The following is an 8,754-nucleotide window of genomic DNA, read 5'->3' as shown; positions in this document are numbered from 1 at the left end:
AGAGAGAGAGAGAGAGAGAGAGAGAATGTGCCATGCCTGTCTGTGGAGGTACCAGTGGAATCGATTCTCCCTTCCTACCACATCATAGGTTTTACAGATCAGTTTCAGGTCACCAGGCTTGCCTGACAAAAGATTTTACCTGCTGAGCTGTCTTGCCAGCCTAAAGCTGTAATAAAGTTCTAGGGTATATTTTTGTATTCAGACTTTTGAAAGAAAGACATATTCAAGAGATTAATAAAGTAAAATTAAGCTTTGATTATAAGAAGTGGACTAAATGGGCTCCACTAAATATTCACATTAATGCTTGTGAAAGGTTTTTCTTTTCATGTCCTGGTGTTCTTCTGCATTAAAACTCCACTTCTTCAATTTCTTTTCTTTCTCTAACACTGTAGGCATGCATTAAATGTAGATTCTTATTTAATGGACCTATTTTATAATGAAAGATTTGATTTTTAGCTTTAGAATACTTTTCTTGCTATCTAAAATGCCTCAAACAGGTAAGTAAAGGGTGCATAATGGGATAGATTTGTTGTGGAGTCTTTAAAAGAGATTGACAATGAGATAATTATATCAGGGACATAATTGTTCTGGTAAATAAAAAATTATTCACAGTAGAGTATATATTTAGAGTTGTCAGGTGATAGTACTGGGAGATTTATAATGACACACCTAAGCCTTTTCAGTCTTGGCAGATTATTAGTTAGAATGTACATGAGAAAGAGGGATTAGTGCCCCAGTACATTAAACTAAAAAGTAAATGGCTCTTTTAAAATAATACTTTCTTTACCAGTACATTTGTAGCATACAAATGAGTGCTAATTTTTATAATATAGTTGCCCCAAATGTCTTTTTCAGTGTTTAGAATTATTGTTCATCAAGCATAGTAGATGAGTTGCTAACGTACCAAATATTGAATATTGTCTGGCTTCCTAATTATCGTCTATCAAACACATCCTGAATGGCCTTTTTTTTTTTTTTGAAAAGGTTTAATTAATCATTATGGTGATAGTCAGGTGGATAAATGTCTTAGTATGTTTTTCAGAATATATCTAATGGTGTAGACAATCTAATTAACTGCCAGTTTCCTTTGCTTTCCCATATACAAACTGTGAACTAGGCATAACATATCTACTCAGTTACTCCTCTCCAGAAGTTGTTTCTTTTTGAGATAGGATCACACAATATAGCTCTCATTAGTCTGGAACTCAACCTGTAGACCAGGCCAGACTTTTTTTTCTAGGTTTTTTGTTTTATTTTTTTAGATTTTTTTATTACATATTTTCTTTATTTACATGTCATATGATTTCTCCTTTCCAAGTTTCCCTTCCAAAAAACAAACAAACAAAAACAAGAACAAACCCCTGTTGCCTTCCCCCTCCCCACGCTTGCTACTCCACCCTATCCCACTTATTGGCCCTGGCATTCCCCTACACCGGGGCACTGAACCTTCACAGGGCCAAGGGCCTCTCCTCCCATTGATGATCGACTTGACTTTGCAATCCTCTACTATACACATGCTGCCAGAACAATCAGTCCCACCATGTATAGTTCTTGATTGGTGGTTGAGTCCCTGGGAGCTGTGAGGGTACTAGTTAGTTCATATTGTTGTTTGTCCTAAGGGGCTGCAAAACCTTCAGCTCCTTTGGTCCTTTCTCTTACTCCTTCATTGGGGACCCTGTACTCAGTTCAGTGGATGGCTGTGAGCCTCTACATCTGTGTTCAGGCTAGACTTTTTAATAGATTCTCCTGCCTCTGTTTCTACAATGCTAGGATTGAAACTATGCAACACCTTAGGAATGTCATCATTAACCTTGGCTATGGCCAAAGTTGAAATGTGTTGCTATGTTCAAGACACACATGCAATTAATAATAAAGGCTTCTTCATCTCTGGTATGTTTAAAATTATAGGAGTCTGTTGCATATATGTTATGGGCTCTGGTTTTGTGTTTTTATGGAATTTATATGTGAATGAACATGTGTGTCTTTGGATCTCTGTGTGTTTCTTGTGCTTTTCCTTTGGCTCTTCTTCTATTTGTCTGTTTTGTCCTATTCCAGCCATTTATTTTTGTTTTATTGTATCTTATTTTCTTGTTATTCTTTAGATGCCTATTTTTAAGGAGAGGCAAAAAAAAAAAAAAAGGTGTGAATTCAAATGGGACATAAGGGGAAGTAGAAAGGATATAGGAAGAGCTGGTTGGGGGAAACATAATCAGAATATATTGTATAAAAATCTATCTTAATTATAGGAATCAGTATGTGATTTTGACCTTAATAATAATTTCTCCAGGCTCCAGGCATATGCTGCATGTCATTTCAACTGGGAAGGTCATATTGTATGATTTAACTGTCTTTTCATTATGAGTACTATTTTCGGAGACAGTAATATCTCTAGGGAAATCGTAGAAATCTTAGCTCTCTGGAATGTTTCAAATGCTGGATTATATTTACTAGGTTTTGATCCATTAATTTACTTCCTTGAGGCCCCAGTCAGACAAGGAAAGTGCCATGTGGGATCTGACATTCAGATAAAATCACTACATGTGTTTGTTTGAAGGTAATTATTGCAGTAAACACAGTTGACATTATTCCAGTGTGTCAGGTGCAGGATATATGTATGTACAAATGTGTGTGTCTTGGGAACAATACATCTTTGGGGTATTAAAAACTTGGTAAATAAAAATACTTGATATTTACACATAGGAAGGAAAATTTCAAGTTCTTTTTAAAATTTGTATGAAATCCTTACAAAACTTTAATTCCTAGACACAAATGAATCTCATCTATTGCTCTTAAAGGAAAGGAAAAGTTCATTTTCATATTCAGAAAGTCATGAATGAAGTAAGCTTATTATAAATAGGCTTTTGCATGTGATATCAGATTCATACTACTTTACTAAATATCCCCAAGTCTTTATTTCTCATTCTGAAAATGGAGATAAGATGAATTCTCTTTATTTTCTTCTTTTGAATATGTTGGTTGGTGGGATAAATAAAGTAATATTCTTAGTGCTTAGCACATGGCCTTGGCACATGGATTATGCTAGAAATTGTTGCTATTAATCTAAAATCTCGCAAGAAGGCAAGATTTTGTGCCCTTAATGTACATACAGAACTTTGATTCCAAAGCTGTTTAAGCAGACCCATGTCTAGTGTAGCCTATCATCTTCTGTAACCTCTGTTTGCAGAATGTACCTGCTTAATCACATGCTGGTTGGGAAGCTTCTATGGGTATGACACATGGCTTTGATATACCTACTGAATAGCTTGCTTTGGTGTGGTCCAGGAAGTAACTTCTATTCTTTCTCAATTTCCTGGTTCTAACTGGGCAGTGGTGGCACACACCTTTAATCCTAGCACTTGGGAGGCAGAGGCAGGTGGATTTCTGAGTTCGAGGCCAGCCTGGCCTACAGAGTGAGTTCCAGGACAGCCAGAGTTACACAGAGAAACTCTGTCTTGAAAAACCGAAATAAATAAATGAATAAATAAATAAAATAAAAATAAAAATAAAAATGTCCTGGATCTGTATGTTGTGTAGCTTTGGTATTTGCCAGCTGTGAATTTTGGTTAGAATCTGTTGACCCTGGTTGAGTTAACTGTCTTTTGTTTGTCATGTCATCAAGAACATGAGAGGGAATGGCTACTACTCACTTAGCAAGAGATTGGTTAAAGTAATCTGATGCTCCAACAGGAGATATGTCAGGCTTTCCTGATCACCTGTGGAGACTGCTCAGTTGCTTGAAGTGGGGTTTGCTGACATTTGAGAATGTTAAAGGCAGTGATCAGAACTTTGAAGTTTGCATTTTCTAGAATTATGTTAGAAACAAAGTAGTTGACGTTAACAACAAAGGTACCATGATATGCCACTGAGAATAGGTTGAGTAAAAAAAAAAAAAAATCCTATTAATAAGAAATAATTTGAAAGTGATAACCATTTAACGGCCTGTTAGTTTATAGAGTTCCAGACTAATTTGTTATTTGACACCAGGAATTAAGGTAATATTGTCAGCTTTAAGAGAATTGTAAGTAGATGTAGCATTTGTTAAGTGGCATTTTATATCATCACATTTAGAAATTTTGTTCATTAGAGTCTTCTTTGTTTCCTGCTCACAGAAATAAAAGGAGTCTATTAAATATGGAAAGAAATTATGGCTTACTGAAGCCTTCTTCAAGTAGCAGAGAGTTTCTCTGGTAATAGGAAGAGTGCACTGAATTCAGACAATGTTTCCACAAAGGACCAGCCATCTACTACAGAGAAAGCACAGCTGTTTTTAGCTAGAAAGCTTCATTACTAATTATTTTTAGGTGCCTATTTTTTTTTTAAGTGTGAATGTAGTTAAAGATTGTGCTAATTTAGTCAAGGGGCAGTTGAAGAAGGAATATGGAGAGCAGGAGGAAGAGATAAACAACTGGTGATCTAATACCAAATGCTCAGCCCTGGTAATATACACACAAGTCATATCAAATGGGTTGAGCACCTTGTTCTTAGGTATTTAGGAATACATATACATGTGAGTAAATTATGTACTTAAAAAGTCCATAGATTTGAAAAGGGAGGGAGAATACATAGGAGGACTTGAAGGGGAAGAAAGTGAAGGGTGAAATGCTGGAAACAAATACATTATGATCACAAGTGGACATGGGTAGAAGTAGAAGACCAGCTAGTATTCTGGCTTAGACTGCAGCATTTGTAATTCCCAATTAGATCCCATGAAAATCTTCACAGAGTTCTTGGATTACTTTTCATTTAATTAGAAAGTCAATATATTTCCATCGTTTCAGAAGTCCAAGCATAGGAAAACATTTGTCCATGAATTACACACCTAGTCCTATAGGTTTACCAAATAATTCAGTGCATTATTTTTCTTTACCATAACTGCTCATAGTTTATTGTGGTTTTTTTTACCACCTCCCCCAAGGTTTATGAACTAAGTGATACTATGCAGAGAGAATATTGCTTGCATTGCTGAGTGTCTTTAGAGTTAGATACTGACTGCCTTTGCTCTGAACTGCCAGTTACCTACAGGGATCAAACCATTTGGAGGTTGAAGATGATCTCTGGAGCTGAGCGCAGGCACGCACACTCCCAAGTGTCATACAGAGAGTGCTTTTTCTCTATAGTAAAAGGGTAGACTTTCATTTTGCCCATTGTAGAAATTTCCTGCAATACAACACCCTGTGTTTGTGGGTATCACTTCCCCATTTTGTGTCTTTTTTTTTTTTTTGGAATCAGAACATGTAGGGCTAGTTCAAATGCCTGCATTCTGACTCCTGTTGAGTGTTGTTCACAGCCACTGCCTTTGACTTAGGGGCCCTTAGTCTACTAGTACCAACAAATATATACCAGACTAACTTGTTACCTTGAAAACAGTAAGATAATAGACCCTTCGTAGTTTGAATGGAGATACCTTCCCAAGTCCTTCTATGTGACTACTGTTCCTCTAATTCTTTAGCTTGAAGTTTAGAGGTATGCAATTGCCTCCTTGGAACTTAGTTTACTCATGTGCAAAATGAAGAAGACACTTACTTTATGAGCTGTTTAGAACACTGAACAATATGTATCAGACTGTGCAAGGCAGTCTACAATTTTACTTATTTCAATGATTAATGCTCTAGCTTACATTAAATTTTCTGTTGGAATGTGTGAGTGCACATTGACATGTTAAAATAATTGTAACAATCTGTCATCAGGACACTAACACATTCTGTTGAAATTAGAAAGTAGAGAGAATTTGTTTTGTTTGAGATTGAAAAGGAAGACAAAAGTTAAAAGTGTTTCTTTTTAAAATTTTTCTCAGAGTTTCTAAGAATGAAGCTGTAGGTATGTTAGGAAGCAGGCAGAATTCATGAGTGAAAAATCATGGATGTTTACAGCTGTGCAACATTTTCATAGGACTCTTTATTGTGAATAGATAAGAAAAATGTGAAATTGCTATTGCTGGATGTTCCAGAGCTTTTGTTGATGTCTTCATATAATAAGTTTTAAAAGTCCAGTAAATATAAAATGTAGAAAGGTAAGTACTGTAAAAATTTTTTAAATTGGCTTCAAATTAGACCAAAGCCCACTTAACTAATATCCCTTACCAACTTTCATTGTTCTTATTCTGTTGTGGTACGTTCGTATTTCTAATTGTGTAGAGGCAGGTTATGGAGGTTGTAACACTGGGTCCTAGGAGTGTAGATAGGTGACATATTCCACAGTGTGATTTCTGATAAATACAGTGATGAGTTAATTTTATAAGCATTCCATAGCTATGAAGATTCTGCTAAGAATGGTAAAGAGATAAGATTCTTCCCCATAGCTGAAAGCACTCCTGAGTTTGCTCCAAGGTCCAATTATCCTCTTGACAAGAGATTAGATCTGGTATGTACTTTTTTTTCTCCCTTCTCCTACAGGACTTCTTTAGTAAAAATAATGAATCCACCCCAAGCCAGTTGTGTTAACTCTTTGCTCTTCAAGTACTATGAGCAGAAAAATACCCTCAATTTTAATATCAAAATTTAATAAATCCTGAGGACTTTATTAAAATTGGCAGAATGTTTGACATATAGTATTTTATTGACAAAATCTGGTATGCCTAGAGCTAGCAGACTATGTTTACAAATGAAATTAAAGAATAAAACTGAGTAGTCTATCCAAGAATGTACAGATACAAATATTATAATTAAGATGTGAATCCAGACTTTTCTTAATCATGAACTTCCCATGTACTACACTGATCTCCTTAAAACACAAACACTTAAAATCTATAATCTAATATTGTTCTCAGATGAGCAACTTGAGACTTTTTGTCCATATCTGTGTTAATTTAATCCCCCCTCCCATCTAGTCCTGACAACTCAGAAAACCTCCTATTATTTTGAGGGGTAGTTGCTGAAACTCTAATAGGTATCCCAATAGCTTTCACTTTGTTGACACTGGAAGGTTGAGAAAGCAAGTTTAACATGATAGAAAACTTTAAATTCTTGTCACATACCTTAGTTCATGTACCCCTTTACTCACTTAAAGAAGACTAAAATGGCAGTTACCAAATATGAAGTGTTAAAATTCTTATGATCAAGGGGATAGAGAAAAGGATGCCTTTTGAGTACTTAGAGAATAATAGAACTCCACTAGTGTGTTTGGACTAAACTCTATATTCAAGTAGCAGGCAGGAGCTGAATGAGATTCTCAAAGCCCAAGTGCCTTGACTTGTTGGTGTTAAGGGCCTCTTTGTCCTAGAGAATGTCTTGATTCTTTTTCCTTTACTCTCTTTCCAGCAAAAATCTTTTATCACTTTCGTATAATATGTTAGACACTGCACCTGTTACATTTTCTCTTGCTCTCACATTTCCAACAACACAAAAGTAGTAGGCTACTGTATGCATTCTGTTTCTACCCTGTTTTTGAAGTAACAGAATAGTTTGACTGCCAGAAATAGAGCAGTAGGTTTAATATCTTTGTATCTGTGTTTAGTAGGTAGTATATGGAGGATAAATTGCAGTTTGCAAATTTTGAAAAATCAGTCTACTTGTTATTAAAGTGCTTGAACATGTAATTTGAGGTTTCTCTTGAGAAAGTGCTCATTTTAGCTATGGGTTGACATTGTTCTTACCTACAAGAAATTTATTATCTTGTTTTCTTTTTATAAAACATATATATTAAACCATTTATAAATGAGAAATAATATGTCTCTAAAGATTACAATTCTGCTTTCAGGTATTCATATTTTTTCACATATACGTGACTCATTGCAGGAGTTTGCTTTCAAGTCTTAGAAGAAATGTTATTTCTTACACTAGAATGTTTTCAAGAGAACTAAAAATAAATGATAAGATTTCAGGAATATTACCCTAAAATGATAATTGTTGATGTATTTTGGTTGTTCAAATTAAGCCCTGACAATTCATGTGTAAGATGATTCAAACTTGGATATACCTTGAAGGGGTCATAATGAGATTAATTCTGAGTCTTTTTCTTATGCAAATCCCTTCAGAGAGAAGTAAAGGACTTTATAGATGGGTATGCTTAAGATTGAGAATTGCTAAGAGGATGACTTCCAGTCTCATTGCCATCAGTTATATATATATTTTTTGCATTTTTTGTTAGATATTTTCTTTATTTACATGTAAATTTCTCCTTTCCCAGTTTCCCCTCCAAAAAACAAACAAACAAACAAACAAACAAAAACAACAAGAACAAACCCCTGTTGCCTCCCCCCTCCCCATGCCTGCTACCCCACCCTCTCCCACTTATTGGCCCTGGCATTCCCCTACACTGGGGCACAGAACCTTCACAGGGCTGATGTACTTTCCTCCTATTGATGATTAAATTTGCAATCCTCTACTAAACACATGCTGCCAGAACAATCAAACCTACCATGTAAAGTCCTTGGTTGTTGGTTGAGACCCTGGGAGCTTTGAGGGTACTAGATAGTTCATATTGTTGTTCATCCTAAGGGACTGCAAACCCCTCAGCTCCATAGGTCCTTTCTCTAACTCCTCCACTGGGGACCGTGTACTCAGTTCAATGGATGGCTGCAAGCCTCCATTTCTGCATTAGTCAGGTACTGTCAGAACCTCCCAGGAGATAGCTTTATTTAGGCTGGCTTGTCCTTCCTTCAGTCTCTGCTCCATAGTTAATCTCTGCAGCTCCATCCATGGATATTTGGTTCCCCCTGTTAAGAAGGAATGAAATGTCCACCGTTTGTTCTTCCTTCTTCTTGAGTTTCTTGTGGTTTGTGGGTTGTTCTTCCCGTATTCCAAACTTCTGGGCTAA

Source organism: Mastomys coucha, unplaced genomic scaffold (genome assembly GCF_008632895.1).
Source record: "Mastomys coucha isolate ucsf_1 unplaced genomic scaffold, UCSF_Mcou_1 pScaffold1, whole genome shotgun sequence".
Classification (NCBI taxonomy): Eukaryota; Metazoa; Chordata; class Mammalia; order Rodentia; family Muridae; genus Mastomys; species Mastomys coucha.
The sequence above is the reverse complement of the archived record's forward strand: the minus strand, read 5'-3'. Positions refer to the sequence as shown.